The sequence below is a fragment of the Heterodontus francisci genome, chromosome 24 (genome assembly GCF_036365525.1).
Source record: "Heterodontus francisci isolate sHetFra1 chromosome 24, sHetFra1.hap1, whole genome shotgun sequence".
Classification (NCBI taxonomy): domain Eukaryota; kingdom Metazoa; phylum Chordata; class Chondrichthyes; order Heterodontiformes; family Heterodontidae; genus Heterodontus; species Heterodontus francisci.
Genome location: NC_090394.1, coordinates 12,073,093 through 12,089,110, shown reverse-complemented (window position 1 = coordinate 12,089,110; position 16,018 = coordinate 12,073,093).

The window sequence follows — 16,018 nt, the reverse complement described above, 5'->3', positions numbered from 1 at the left end:
TATTGATGGAAGCAGCTGTCAAGCAGGGACTGTATTGATGGAAGCAGCAGTCAGGCAGGGACTGTATTGAAGGAAGGAGCAGTCAGGCTGGGACTGTTTGGATGGAAGCAGCAGTCAAGCAGGGACTGTATTGACGGAAGCAGCAGTCAGGCTGGGACTGTATGGATGGAAGCAGCAGTCAGGCAGGGACTGTTTACTGGAAGCAGCAGTCAGGCAGGGACAGTATTGATGGAAGCAGCAGTCAGGCAGGGACTGTATTGATGGAAGCAGCAGTCAGGCAGGGACTGTATTGATGGAAGCAGCAGTCAGGCAGGGACTGTGTTGATGGAAGCAGCAGTCAGGCTGGGACTGTATGGATGGAAGCAGCAGTCAAGCAGGGACTGTATTGACGGAAGCAGCAGACAGAAAGAGACTGTATTGATGGAAGCAGCAGTCAGGTATGGACTGTAGTGATGGAAGCAGCAGTCAGGCAGGGACTATATTGATGGAAGCAGCAGTCAGGCAGGGACTGTATTGCTGGAAGCAGCAGTCAGGCAGGGACAGTATTGCTGGAAGCAGCAGTCAGGCAGGGACGGAATTGACGGAAGCAGCAGTCAGACAACGACTGTACTGATGGAATCAGCAGTCAGACAGGAACTGTAGTGATGGACGCAGCAGTCAGACAGGATCAGTATTGATGGAATCAGCAGACAGACAGAGACTGTATTGATGGAAGCAGCAGTCAGGCTGGGACTGTATTGATGGAAGCAGCAGTCAGGCTGGGACTGTAAAGATGGAAGCAGCAGTCAAGCAGGGACTGTATTGATGGCAGCAGCATACAGAGATGGACTGTACTGATGGAGTCAGCAGTCAGACAGCGACTGTAGTGATGGAAGCAGCAGGCAGACACGAACTTTATTGCTGGAAGCAGCAGTCAGGCAGGGACTGTATTGATGGAAGCAGCTTTCTGGCAGGGACTGTAGTGATGGAAGCTGCAGTCAGGCAGCGACTGTATTAATGGAAGCAGCAGTCAGAGATGGACTCTAGTGATGGAAGCAGCAGTCAGAGATGGACTCTAGTGATGGAAGCAGCAGTCATGCTGGGACTGTAAAGATGGAAGCAGCAGTCAGGCAAGGACTGTATTGATGGAAGCAACAGTCAAGCAGGGACTGTATTGTTGGAATCAGCAGTCAGACAGGGACTGAATTGATGGAAGCAGCAGTTAAACAGGGACTGAATTGAAGGAAGCAGCTGTCAGGCAGGGACTGAATAGATGAAAGCAGCAGTCAGACAGGGACTGTATTGATGGAAGCTGCATTCTGGCAGGGACTGTATTGATGGAAGCAGCAGTCAAACAGGGACTGAATTGAAGGAAGCAGCTGTCAAGCAGGGACTGAATAGAGGAAAGCAGCAGTCAGGCAGGGACGGAATTGACGGAAGCAGCAGTCAGACAACGACTGTAGTGATGGAATCAGCAGTCAGACAGGGAATGTTTTGAATGGAAGCAGCAGTCAGACAGGGACTGTATTGATGGAAGCAGCAGTCAGGCAGGGACGGAATTGACGGAAGCAGCAGTCAGACAACGACTGTAGTGATGGAATCAGCAGTCAGACAGGGAATGTTTTGACGGAAGCAGCAGTCAGACAACGACTGTAGTGATGGAATCAGCAGTCAGACAGGGAATGTTTTGATGGAAGCAGCAGTCAGACAGGGACTGTATTGATGGAAGCAGCAGTCAGGCAGGGACTGTATAGATGGAAGCAGCAGTCAAGCAGGGACTGTATTGATGGAAGCAGCAGTCAGGCAGGGACGGAATTGACGGAAGCAGCAGTCAGACAACGACTGTAGTGATGGAATCAGCAGTCAGACAGGGACTGTATTGAATGAAGCAGCAGTCAGGCAGGGACTATATTGATGGAAGCAGCAGTCAGGCAGGGACTGTAGTGATTGAATCAGCAGTCAGGCAGGGACTGTATTGATGGAAGCAGCTTTCAAGCAGGGACTGTATTGATGGAAGCAGCAGTTAGGCAGGGACTGTATTGATGGAAGCAGCAGTCAGGCAGGGACTGTATTGATGGAAGCAGCAGTCAGGCAGGGAATTTATTGATGGAAGCAACATTCAGGCAGGGACTGTATTGATGGAAGCAGCAGTCAGGCAGGGACTGTAGTGATGGAAGCAGCAGTCAGGCAGGGAGTATATTTATGGAAGAAGCAGTCAGGCAGGGACTGTATTGATGGAAGCAGCAGTCTGGCAGGGACTGTATTGATGGAAGCAGCAGTCAGGCAGGGACTGTATTGATGGAAGCAGCAGTTAGACAAGGACTGTAGTGATGGAAGCAGCAGTCAGGCAGGGACTGTATTGATGGAAGCAGCTTTCTGGCAGGGACTGCATTGATGGAAGCAGCAGTTAGACAAGGACTGTAGTGATGGAAGCTGCAGTCAGGCAGCGACTGTATTAATGGAAGCAGCAGTCAGAGATGGAGTGTAGTGATGGAAGCAACAGTCAGAGATGGACTGTACTGATGGAGTCAGCAGTCAGATTGAGAATGTAGTGATGGAAGAAACAGGCAGACACGGACTGTATTGATGCAAGCAGCAGTCATACTGGGACTGGAAAGATCGAAGCAGCTGTCAAGCAGGGACTGTATTGATGGAAGCAGCTGTCTTGCAGGGACTGATGTGATGGAAGCAGCAGTCAGGCAGTTACTGTATTGATGGAAGCAGCTGTCAAGCAGGGACTGTACTGATAGAAGCAGCAGTCAGGCAGGGACTGTATTGATGGAAGCAGCAGTCAGGCAGGGACTGTTTTGATGGAAGCAGCAGTCAGGCAGGGACTGTATTGCTGGAATCTGCAGTCAGGCAGTGACTGAATTGATGGAAGCAGCAGTCAAACAGGGACTGAATTGATGGAAGCAGCAGTCAGACAAGGACTGTTGTGATGGAAGCAGCAGTCAGGCAGGGACTGTATTGCTGGAAGCAGCAGTCAGATACGAACAGTATTGATGAAAGCAGCAGTCAGGCAGGGACTGTATTGATGGAAGCAGCAGTCAGGCAGGCACTGAATAGATGGAAGCAGCAGTCAAGCAGGGACTGATGTGATGGAAGCAGCAGTCAGGCAGGGACTGTATTGATGGAAGCAGCAGTCAGAGATGGACTGCACTGATGGAGTCAGCAGTCAGACAGCGACTAGTGATGGAAGCAGCAGGCAGAAACGGACTTTATTGCTGGAAGCAGCAGTCAGGCTGGGACTGTAAAGATGGAAGCAGCAGTCAGGCAGGGACTGTAGTGATGGAAGCAGCAGTCAGGCAGGGACTATATTGATGGAAGCAGCAGTCGGGCAGGGACTGTATTGCTGGAAGCAGCAGTCAGGCAGGGACGGAATTGACGGAAGCAGCATTCAGACAACGACTGTACTGATGGAATCAGAAGTCAGACAGGAACTGTAGTGATGGAAGCAGCAGTCAGACAGGAACAGTATTAATGGAATCAGCAGACAGACAGAGACTGTATTGATGGAAGCAGCAGTCAGGCTGGGACTATGCAAATGGAAGCAGCAGTCAGGCTGGGACTGTAGTGATGGAAGCAGCAGTCAAGCAGGGACTGTAAAGATGGAAGCAGCAGTCAAGCAGGGACTGTATTGATGGAAGCAGCAGTCAGGCAGGGACTGTATTGATGGAAGCAGCAGTCAGAGATGGACTGTACTGATGGAGTCAGCAGTCAGACAGCGACTGTAGTGATGGAAGCAGCAGTCAGACACGGACTTTATTGCTGGAAGCAGCAATCAGGCTGGGACTGTAAAGATGGAAGCAGCAGTCAGGCAGGGACTGTATTGATGGAAGCAGCAGTCAGGCAGGGACCCTATTGATGGAAGCAGCAGTCAGGCAGGGACTGTATTGCTGGAAGCAGCAGTCAAACAGGGACTGAATTGATGGAAGCAGCAGTCAGGCACGGAATGAATAGATGAAAGCAGCAGTCAGGCAGGGACTCTATTGGTGGAACGACCAGTCAGGCAGGGACTGTATTGATGGAAGCAGCAGTCAGAGATGGACTGTACTGATGGAGTCAGCAGTCAGACAGCGACTGTAGTGATGGAAGCAGCAGTCAGACACGGACTTTATTGCTGGAAGCAGCAATCAGGCTGGGACTGTAAAGATGGAAGCAGCAGTCAGGCAGGGACTGTATTGATGGAAGCAGCAGTCAGGCAGGGACCCTATTGATGGAAGCAGCAGTCAGGCAGGGACTGTATTGCTGGAAGCAGCAGTCAGGCAGGGACTGTATTGATGGAAGCAGCAGTCAAACAGGGACTGAATTGATGGAAGCAGCAGTCAGGCACGGAATGAATAGATGAAAGCAGCAGTCAGGCAGGGACTGTATTGGTGGAACGACCAGTCAGGCAGGGACTGTATTGATGGAAGCAGCAGTCAGGCAGGGACCGTATTAATGGAAGCAGCAGTCAGGCAGGGACTTTTGTGATGGAAGCAGCAGTCAGGCAGGGACTGTATTGATGGAAGCAGCAGTCAAGCAGGGACTGTATTGATGGAAGCAGCAGTCAGGCAGGGACGGAATTGACGGAAGCAGCAGTCAGACAACGACTGTACTGATGGAATCAGCAGACAGACAGAGACTGTATTGATGGAAGCAGCAGTCAGGCAGGGACGATATTGATGGAAGCAGCAGTCAGGCTGGGACTGTATTGATGGAAGCAGCTGTCAAGCAGGGACTGTATTGATGGAAGCAGCTGTCAAGCACTGACTGTATTGATGGAAGCAGCAGTGAATCATGGACTGTATTGATGGAAGCAGCATTCAGGCAGGGACTGTATTGATGGAAGCAGCTGTCAAGCACTGACTGTATTGATGGAAGCAGCAGTGAATCATGGACTGTATTGATGGAAGGAGCAGTCAGGCAGGGACTGTATAGATGGAAGCAGCTGTCAAGCAGGGACTGATGTGATGGAAGCAGCAGTCAGGCAGGGACTGTATTGAAGGAAGGAGCAGTCAGGCAGTTGCTGTATTGATGGAAGCAGCTGTCAAGCAGGGACTGTATTGATGGAAGCAGCAGTCAGGCAGGGACTGTATTGAAGGAAGGAGCAGTCAGGCTGGGACTGTTTGGATGGAAGCAGCAGTCAAGCAGGGACTGTATTGACGGAAGCAGCAGTCAGGCTGGGACTGTATGGATGGAAGCAGCAGTCAGGCAGGGACTGTTTACTGGAAGCAGCAGTCAGGCAGGGACAGTATTGATGGAAGCAGCAGTCAGGCAGGGACTGTATTGATGGAAGCAGCAGTCAGGCAGGGACTGTATTGATGGAAGCAGCAGTCAGGCAGGGACTGTGTTGATGGAAGCAGCAGTCAGGCTGGGACTGTATGGATGGAAGCAGCAGTCAAGCAGGGACTGTATTGACGGAAGCAGCAGACAGAAAGAGACTGTATTGATGGAAGCAGCAGTCAGGTATGGACTGTAGTGATGGAAGCAGCAGTCAGGCAGGGACTATATTGATGGAAGCAGCAGTCAGGCAGGGACTGTATTGCTGGAAGCAGCAGTCAGGCAGGGACAGTATTGCTGGAAGCAGCAGTCAGGCAGGGACGGAATTGACGGAAGCAGCAGTCAGACAACGACTGTACTGATGGAATCAGCAGTCAGACAGGAACTGTAGTGATGGACGCAGCAGTCAGACAGGATCAGTATTGATGGAATCAGCAGACAGACAGAGACTGTATTGATGGAAGCAGCAGTCAGGCTGGGACTGTATTGATGGAAGCAGCAGTCAGGCTGGGACTGTAAAGATGGAAGCAGCAGTCAAGCAGGGACTGTATTGATGGCAGCAGCATACAGAGATGGACTGTACTGATGGAGTCAGCAGTCAGACAGCGACTGTAGTGATGGAAGCAGCAGGCAGACACGAACTTTATTGCTGGAAGCAGCAGTCAGGCAGGGACTGTATTGATGGAAGCAGCTTTCTGGCAGGGACTGTAGTGATGGAAGCTGCAGTCAGGCAGCGACTGTATTAATGGAAGCAGCAGTCAGAGATGGACTCTAGTGATGGAAGCAGCAGTCAGAGATGGACTCTAGTGATGGAAGCAGCAGTCATGCTGGGACTGTAAAGATGGAAGCAGCAGTCAGGCAAGGACTGTATTGATGGAAGCAACAGTCAAGCAGGGACTGTATTGTTGGAATCAGCAGTCAGACAGGGACTGAATTGATGGAAGCAGCAGTTAAACAGGGACTGAATTGAAGGAAGCAGCTGTCAGGCAGGGACTGAATAGATGAAAGCAGCAGTCAGACAGGGACTGTATTGATGGAAGCTGCATTCTGGCAGGGACTGTATTGATGGAAGCAGCAGTCAAACAGGGACTGAATTGAAGGAAGCAGCTGTCAAGCAGGGACTGAATAGAGGAAAGCAGCAGTCAGGCAGGGACGGAATTGACGGAAGCAGCAGTCAGACAACGACTGTAGTGATGGAATCAGCAGTCAGACAGGGAATGTTTTGAATGGAAGCAGCAGTCAGACAGGGACTGTATTGATGGAAGCAGCAGTCAGGCAGGGACGGAATTGACGGAAGCAGCAGTCAGACAACGACTGTAGTGATGGAATCAGCAGTCAGACAGGGAATGTTTTGACGGAAGCAGCAGTCAGACAACGACTGTAGTGATGGAATCAGCAGTCAGACAGGGAATGTTTTGATGGAAGCAGCAGTCAGACAGGGACTGTATTGATGGAAGCAGCAGTCAGGCAGGGACTGTATAGATGGAAGCAGCAGTCAAGCAGGGACTGTATTGATGGAAGCAGCAGTCAGGCAGGGACGGAATTGACGGAAGCAGCAGTCAGACAACGACTGTAGTGATGGAATCAGCAGTCAGACAGGGACTGTATTGAATGAAGCAGCAGTCAGGCAGGGACTATATTGATGGAAGCAGCAGTCAGGCAGGGACTGTAGTGATTGAATCAGCAGTCAGGCAGGGACTGTATTGATGGAAGCAGCTTTCAAGCAGGGACTGTATTGATGGAAGCAGCAGTTAGGCAGGGACTGTATTGATGGAAGCAGCAGTCAGGCAGGGACTGTATTGATGGAAGCAGCAGTCAGGCAGGGAATTTATTGATGGAAGCAACATTCAGGCAGGGACTGTATTGATGGAAGCAGCAGTCAGGCAGGGACTGTAGTGATGGAAGCAGCAGTCAGGCAGGGAGTATATTTATGGAAGAAGCAGTCAGGCAGGGACTGTATTGATGGAAGCAGCAGTCTGGCAGGGACTGTATTGATGGAAGCAGCAGTCAGGCAGGGACTGTATTGATGGAAGCAGCAGTTAGACAAGGACTGTAGTGATGGAAGCAGCAGTCAGGCAGGGACTGTATTGATGGAAGCAGCTTTCTGGCAGGGACTGCATTGATGGAAGCAGCAGTTAGACAAGGACTGTAGTGATGGAAGCTGCAGTCAGGCAGCGACTGTATTAATGGAAGCAGCAGTCAGAGATGGAGTGTAGTGATGGAAGCAACAGTCAGAGATGGACTGTACTGATGGAGTCAGCAGTCAGATTGAGAATGTAGTGATGGAAGAAACAGGCAGACACGGACTGTATTGATGCAAGCAGCAGTCATACTGGGACTGGAAAGATCGAAGCAGCTGTCAAGCAGGGACTGTATTGATGGAAGCAGCTGTCTTGCAGGGACTGATGTGATGGAAGCAGCAGTCAGGCAGTTACTGTATTGATGGAAGCAGCTGTCAAGCAGGGACTGTACTGATAGAAGCAGCAGTCAGGCAGGGACTGTATTGATGGAAGCAGCAGTCAGGCAGGGACTGTTTTGATGGAAGCAGCAGTCAGGCAGGGACTGTATTGCTGGAATCTGCAGTCAGGCAGTGACTGAATTGATGGAAGCAGCAGTCAAACAGGGACTGAATTGATGGAAGCAGCAGTCAGACAAGGACTGTTGTGATGGAAGCAGCAGTCAGGCAGGGACTGTATTGCTGGAAGCAGCAGTCAGATACGAACAGTATTGATGAAAGCAGCAGTCAGGCAGGGACTGGAAAGATGGAAGCAGCAGTCAGATGCGGACTGTATTGATGGAATCAGCAGTCAGACAGGGACTGTATTGATGGAAGTAGCAGTCAGGAAGGGACTGTATTGATGGAAGCAGCAGTCAGGCAGGGACTGTAGTGATGGAAGCTGCAGTCAGGCAGCGACCGTATTAATGGAAGCAGCAGTCAGAGATTGACTGTAGTGATGGAAGCAGCAGTCAGACACGGACAGTATTGATGAAAGCAGCAGTCAGGCAGGGACTGTAAAGATGGAAGCAGCAGTCAGACACGGACTGTATTGATGGAAGCAGCAGTCAGACAGGGACTGTATTGATGGAAGCAGCAGTCATACAGGAACTATATTGATGGAAGCAGCAGTCAGACAGGGACTGTATTGATGGAAGCAGCAGTCAGGCAGGGACAGTATTGCTGGAAGCTGCAGTCAGGCTGGGACTGTAAAGATGGAACATCAGTCAGGTATGCACTGTAGTGATGGAAGAAGCTGTCAGACAGGGACTGTAGTGATGGAAGCAGCAGTCAGGCTGGGACTATATTGATGGAAGAAGCAGTTAGGCAGGGACTGCATTGGTGGAAGCAGCAGTCAGGCATTGACTGTATTGCTGGAAGCAGCAGTCAGGCAGGGACTGTATTGATGGAAGCAGAAGTCAGACAGGGACTGACTTGATGGAAGCAGCAGTCAGGCAGGGACTGATGTGATGGAAGCAACAGTCAAGCAGGGACAGTATTGTTGGAATCAGCAGTCAGACAGGGACTGTAATGATGGAAGCAGCAGTTAGACAAGGACTGTAGTGATGGAAGCTGCAGTCAGGCAGCGACTGTATTAATGGAAGCAGCAGTCAGAGATGGACTGTCGTGATGGAAGCAGCAGTCAGAGATGGACTGTACTGATGGAGTCAGCAGTCAGATTGAGACTGTAGTAATGGAAGCAGCAGGCAGACACGGACTGTATTGATGCAAGCAGCAGTCATGCTGGGACTGTAAAGATGGAAGCAGCTGTCAAGCAGGGACTGTATTGATGGAAGCAGCTGTCTTGCAGGGACTGATGTGATGGAAGCAGCTGTCAGGCAGTTACTGTATTGATGGAAGCAGCTGTCAAGCAGGGACTGTACTGATGGAAGCAGCAGTCAGGCAGGGACTGTATTGATGGAAGCAGCAGTCAGGCAGGGACTGTTTTGATGGAAGCAGCAGTCAGGCAGGGACTGTATTGATGGAAGCAGCAGTCAAGCAGGGACTGTATAGATGGACGCAGCTGTCAAGCTGGGACTGGATGGATGGAAGCAGCAGGAAGGCAGGAACTGTGGAGATGGAAGCAGCAGTCAGGCAGGGACTGTATTGATGGAAGCAGCAGTCAGGCAGGCACTGAATAGATGGAAGCAGCAGTCAAGCAGGGACTGATGTGATGGAAGCAGCAGTCAGGCAGGGACTGTATTGATGGAAGCAGCAGTCAGAGATGGACTGCACTGATGGAGTCAGCAGTCAGACAGCGACTAGTGATGGAAGCAGCAGGCAGAAACGGACTTTATTGCTGGAAGCAGCAGTCAGGCTGGGACTGTAAAGATGGAAGCAGCAGTCAGGCAGGTACTGTAGTGATGGAAGCAGCAGTCAGGCAGGGACTATATTGCTGGAAGCAGCAGTCAGGCAGGGACGGAATTGACGGAAGCAGCAGTCAGACAACGACTGTACTGATGGAATCAGCAGTCAGACAGGAACTGTAGTGATGGAAGCAGCAGTCAGACAGGAACAGTATTAATGGAATCAGCAGACAGACAGAGACTGTATTGATGGAAGCAGCAGTCAGGCAGGGACGGAATTGACGGAAGCAGCAGTCAGACAACGACTGTAGTGATGGAATCAGCAGTCAGACAGGGAATGTTTTGACGGAAGCAGCAGTCAGACAACGACTGTAGTGATGGAATCAGCAGTCAGACAGGGAATGTTTTGATGGAAGCAGCAGTCAGACAGGGACTGTATTGATGGAAGCAGCAGTCAGGCAGGGACTGTATAGATGGAAGCAGCAGTCAAGCAGGGACTGTATTGATGGAAGCAGCAGTCAGGCAGGGACGGAATTGACGGAAGCAGCAGTCAGACAACGACTGTTGTGATGGAATCAGCAGTCAGACAGGGACTGTATTGATGGAAGCAGCAGTCAGGCAGGGACTATATTCATGGAAGCAGCAGTCAGGCAGGGACTGTATTGATGGAAGCAGCTTTCAAGCAGGGACTGTATTGATGGAAGCAGCAGTTAGGCAGGGACTGTATTGATGGAAGCAGCAGTCAGGCAGGGACTGTATTGATGGAAGCAGCAGTCAGGCAGGGAATTTATTGATGGAAGCAACATTCAGGCAGGGACTGTATTGATGGAAGCAGCAGTCAGGCAGGGACTGTATTGATGGAAGCAGCAGTCTGGCAGGGACTGTATTGATGGAAGCAGCAGTCAGGCAGGGACTGTATTGATGGAAGCAGCAGTTAGACAAGGACTGTAGTGATGGAAGCAGCAGTCAGGCAGGGATTGTATTGATGAAAGCAGCTTTCTGGCAGGGACTGCATTGATGGAAGCAGCAGTTAGACAAGGACTGTAGTGATGGAAGCTGCAGTCAGGCAGCGACTGTATTAATGGAAGCAGCAGTCAGAGATGGAGTGTAGTGATGGAAGCAGCAGTCAGAGATAGACTGTACTGATGGAGTCAGCAGTCAGATTGAGAATGTAGTGATGGAAGAAACAGGCAGACACGGACTGTATTGATGCAAGCAGCAGTCATACTGGGACTGGAAAGATCGAAGCAGCTGTCAAGCAGGGACTGTATTGATGGAAGCAGCTGTCTTGCAGGGACTGATGTGATGGAAGCAGCAGTCAGGCAGTTACTGTATTGATGGAAGCAGCTGTCAAGCAGGGACTGTACTGATAGAAGCAGCAGTCAGGCAGGGACTGTATTGATGGAAGCAGCAGTCAGGCAGGGACTGTTTTGATGGAAGCAGCAGTCAGGCAGGGACTGTATTGCTGGAATCTGCAGTCAGGCAGTGACTGAATTGATGGAAGCAGCAGTCAAACAGGGACTGAATTGATGGAAGCAGCAGTCAGACAAGGACTGTTGTGATGGAAGCAGCAGTCAGGCAGGGACTGTATTGCTGGAAGCAGCAGTCAGACACGAACAGTATTGATGAAAGCAGCAGTCAGGCAGGGACTGTAAAGATGGAAGCAGCAGTCAGATGCGGACTGTATTGATGGAATCAGCAGTCAGACAGGGACTGTATTGATGGAAGTAGCAGTCAGGAAGGGACTGTATTGATGGAAGCAGCAGTCAGGCAGGGACTGTAGTGATGGAAGCTGCAGTCAGGCAGCGACCGTATTAATGGAAGCAGCAGTCAGAGATTGACTGTAGTGATGGAAGCAGCAGTCAGACACGGACAGTATTGATGAAAGCAGCAGTCAGGCAGGGACTGTAAAGATGGAAGCAGCAGTCAGACACGGACTGTATTGATGGAAGCAGCAGTCAGACAGGGACTGTATTGATGGAAGCAGCAGTCATACAGGAACTATATTGATGGAAGCAGCAGTCAGACAGGGACTGTATTGATGGAAGCAGCAGTCAGGCAGGGACAGTATTGCTGGAAGCTGCAGTCAGGCTGGGACTGTAAAGATGGAACATCAGTCAGGTATGCACTGTAGTGATGGAAGAAGCTGTCAGACAGGGACTGTAGTGATGGAAGCAGCAGTCAGGCTGGGACTATATTGATGGAAGAAGCAGTTAGGCAGGGACTGCATTGGTGGAAGCAGCAGTCAGGCATTGACTGTATTGCTGGAAGCAGCAGTCAGGCAGGGACTGTATTGATGGAAGCAGAAGTCAGACAGGGACTGACTTGATGGAAGCAGCAGTCAGGCAGGGACTGATGTGATGGAAGCAACAGTCAAGCAGGGACAGTATTGTTGGAATCAGCAGTCAGACAGGGACTGTAATGATGGAAGCAGCAGTTAGACAAGGACTGTAGTGATGGAAGCTGCAGTCAGGCAGCGACTGTATTAATGGAAGCAGCAGTCAGAGATGGACTGTCGTGATGGAAGCAGCAGTCAGAGATGGACTGTACTGATGGAGTCAGCAGTCAGATTGAGACTGTAGTAATGGAAGCAGCAGGCAGACACGGACTGTATTGATGCAAGCAGCAGTCATGCTGGGACTGTAAAGATGGAAGCAGCTGTCAAGCAGGGACTGTATTGATGGAAGCAGCTGTCTTGCAGGGACTGATGTGATGGAAGCAGCTGTCAGGCAGTTACTGTATTGATGGAAGCAGCTGTCAAGCAGGGACTGTACTGATGGAAGCAGCAGTCAGGCAGGGACTGTATTGATGGAAGCAGCAGTCAGGCAGGGACTGTTTTGATGGAAGCAGCAGTCAGGCAGGGACTGTATTGATGGAAGCAGCAGTCAAGCAGGGACTGTATAGATGGACGCAGCTGTCAAGCTGGGACTGGATGGATGGAAGCAGCAGGAAGGCAGGAACTGTAGAGATGGAAGCAGCAGTCAGGCAGGGACTGTATTGATGGAAGCAGCAGTCAGGCAGGCACTGAATAGATGGAAGCAGCAGTCAAGCAGGGACTGATGTGATGGAAGCAGCAGTCAGGCAGGGACTGTATTGATGGAAGCAGCAGTCAGAGATGGACTGCACTGATGGAGTCAGCAGTCAGACAGCGACTAGTGATGGAAGCAGCAGGCAGAAACGGACTTTATTGCTGGAAGCAGCAGTCAGGCTGGGACTGTAAAGATGGAAGCAGCAGTCAGGCAGGGACTGTAGTGATGGAAGCAGCAGTCAGGCAGGGACTGTATTGCTGGAAGCAGCAGTCAGGCAGGGACGGAATTGACGGAAGCAGCAGTCAGACAACGACTGTACTGATGGAATCAGCAGTCAGACAGGAACTGTAGTGATGGAAGCAGCAGTCAGACAGGAACAGTATTAATGGAATCAGCAGACAGACAGAGACTGTATTGATGGAAGCAGCAGTCAGGCTGGGACTATGCTGATGGAAGCAGCAGTCAGGCTGGGACTGTAGTGATGGAAGCAGCAGTCAAGCAGGGACTGTAAAGATGGAAGCAGCAGTCAAGCAGGGACTGTATTGATGGAAGCAGCAGTCAGGCAGGGACTGTATTGATGGAAGCAGCAGTCAGAGATGGACTGTACTGATGGAGTCAGCAGTCAGACAGCGACTGTAGTGATGGAAGCAGCAGTCAGACACGGACTTTATTGCTGGAAGCAGCAGTCAGGCTGGGACTGTAAAGATGGAAGCAGCAGTCAGGCAGGGACTGTATTGATGGAAGCAGCAGTCAGGCAGGGACCCTATTGATGGAAGCAGCAGTCAGGCAGGGCCTGTATTGCTGGAAGCAGCAGTCAGGCAGGGACTGTATTGATGGAAGCAGCAGTCAAACAGGGACTGAATTGATGGAAGCAGCAGTCAGGCACGGAATGAATAGATGAAAGCAGCAGTCAGGCAGGGACTGTATTAATGGAAGCAGCAGTCAGGCAGGGACTTTTGTGATGGAAGCAGCAGTCAGGCAGGGACTGTATTGATGGAAGCAGCAGTCAGGCAGGGACTTTTGTGATGGAAGCAGCAGTCAGGCAGGGACTGTATTGATGGAAGCAGCAGTCAAGCAGGGACTGTATTGATGGAAGCAGCAGTCAGGCAGGGACGGAATTGACGGAAGCAGCAGTCAGACAACGACTGTACTGATGGAATCAGCAGTCAGACAGGAACTGTATTGATGGAATCAGCAGACAGACAGAGACTGAATTGATGGAAGCAGCAGTCAGACAACGACTGTACTGATGGAAGCAGCAGTCAGACAGGATCAGTATTGATGGAATCAGCAGACAGACAGAGACTGTATTGATGGAAGCAGCAGTCAGGCAGGGACGATATTGATGGAAGCAGCAGTCAGGCAGGGACTGATGTGATGGAAGCAGCTGTCAAGCAGGGACTGTATTGATGGAAGCAGCAGTCAGGCTGGGACTGTATTGATGGAAGCAGCAGTCAGGCAGGGACTGTATTGATGGAAGCAGCAGTCAGGCAGGGACTGATGTGATGGAAGCAGCTGTCAAGCAGGGACTGTATTGATGGAAGCAGCAGTGAATCATGGACTGTATTGATGGAAGCAGCATTCAGGCAGGGACTGTATTGATGGAAGCAGCAGTCAGGCAGGGACTGTATTGATGGAAGCAGCAGTGAATCATGGACTGTATTGATGGAAGGAGCAGTCAGGCAGGGACTGTATAGATGGAAGCAGCTGTCAAGCAGGGACTGATGTGATGGAAGCAGCAGTCAGGCAGTTGCTGTATTGATGGAAGCAGCTGTCAAGCAGGGACTGTATTGATGGAAGCAGCAGTCAGGCAGGGACTGTATTGAAGGAAGCAGCAGTCAGGCTGGGACTGTATGGATGGAAGCAGCAGTCAAGCAGGGACTGTATTGACGGAAGCAGCAGTCAGGCTGGGACTGTATGGATGGAAGCAGCAGTCAGGCAGGGACTGTTTGCTGGAAGCAGCAGTCAGGCAGGGACAGTATTGATGGAAGCAGCAGTCAGGCAGGGACTGTATTGATGGAAGCAGCAGTCAGGCAGGGAGTGTATTGATGGAAGCAGCAGTCAGGCAGGGACTGTGTTGATGGAAGCAGCAGTCAGGCTGGGACTGTATGGATGGAAGCAGCAGTCAAGCAGGGACTGTATTGACGGAAGCAGCAGACAGAAAGAGACTGTATTGATGGAAGCAGCAGTCAGGTATGGACTGTAGTGATGGAAGCAGCAGTCAGGCAGGGACTATATTGATGGAAGCAGCAGTCAGGCAGGGACTGTATTGCTGGAAGCAGCAGTCAGGCAGGGACAGTATTGCTGGAAGCAGCAGTCAGGCAGGGACGGAATTGACGGAAGCAGCAGTCAGACAACGACTGTACTGATGGAATCAGCAGTCAGACAGGAACTGTAGTGATGGACGCAGCAGTCAGACAGGATCAGTATTGATGGAATCAGCAGACAGACAGAGACTGTATTGATGGAAGCAGCAGTCAGGCTGGGACTGTATTGATGGAAGCAGCAGTCAGGCTGGGACTGTAAAGATGGAAGCAGCAGTCAAGCAGGGACTGTATTGATGGCAGCAGCAGTCAGAGATGGACTGTACTGATGGAGTCAGCAGTCAGACAGCGACTGTAGTGATGGAAGCAGCAGGCAGACACGAACTTTATTGCTGGAAGCAGCAGTCAGGCAGGGACTGTATTGATGGAAGCAGCTTTCTGGCAGGGACTGTTGTGATGGAAGCTGCAGACAGGCAGCGACTGTATTAATGGTAGCAGCAGTCAGAGATGGACTCCAGTGATGGAAGCAGCAGTCAGAGATGGACTCTAGTGATGGAAGCAGCAGTCATGCTGGGACTGTAAAGATGGAAGCAGCAGTCAGGCAAGGACTGTATTGATGGAAGCAACAGTCAAGCAGGGACTGTATTGTTGGAATCAGCAGTCAGACAGGGACTGAATTGATGGAAGCAGCAGTTAAACAGGGACTGAATTGAAGGAAGCAGCTGTCAGGCAGGGACTGAATAGATGAAAGCAGCAGTCAGACAGGGACTGTATTGATGGAAGCTGCATTCTGGCAGGGACTGTATTGATGGAAGCAGCAGTCAAACAGGGACTGAATTGAAGGAAGCAGCTGTCAAGCAGGGACTGAATAGAGGAAAGCAGCAGTCAGGCAGGGACGGAATTGACGGAAGCAGCAGTCAGACAACGACTGTAGTGATGGAATCAGCAGTCAGACAGGGAATGTTTTGATGGAAGCAGCAGTCAGACAGGGACTGTATTGATGGAAGCAGCAGTCAGGCAGGGACGGAATTGACGGAAGCAGCAGTCAGACAACGACTGTAGTGATGGAATCAGCAGTCAGACAGGGAATGTTTTGACGGAAGCAGCAGTCAGACAACGACTGTAGTGATGGAATCAGCAGTCAGACAGGGAATGTTTTGATGGAAGCAGCAGTCAGACAGG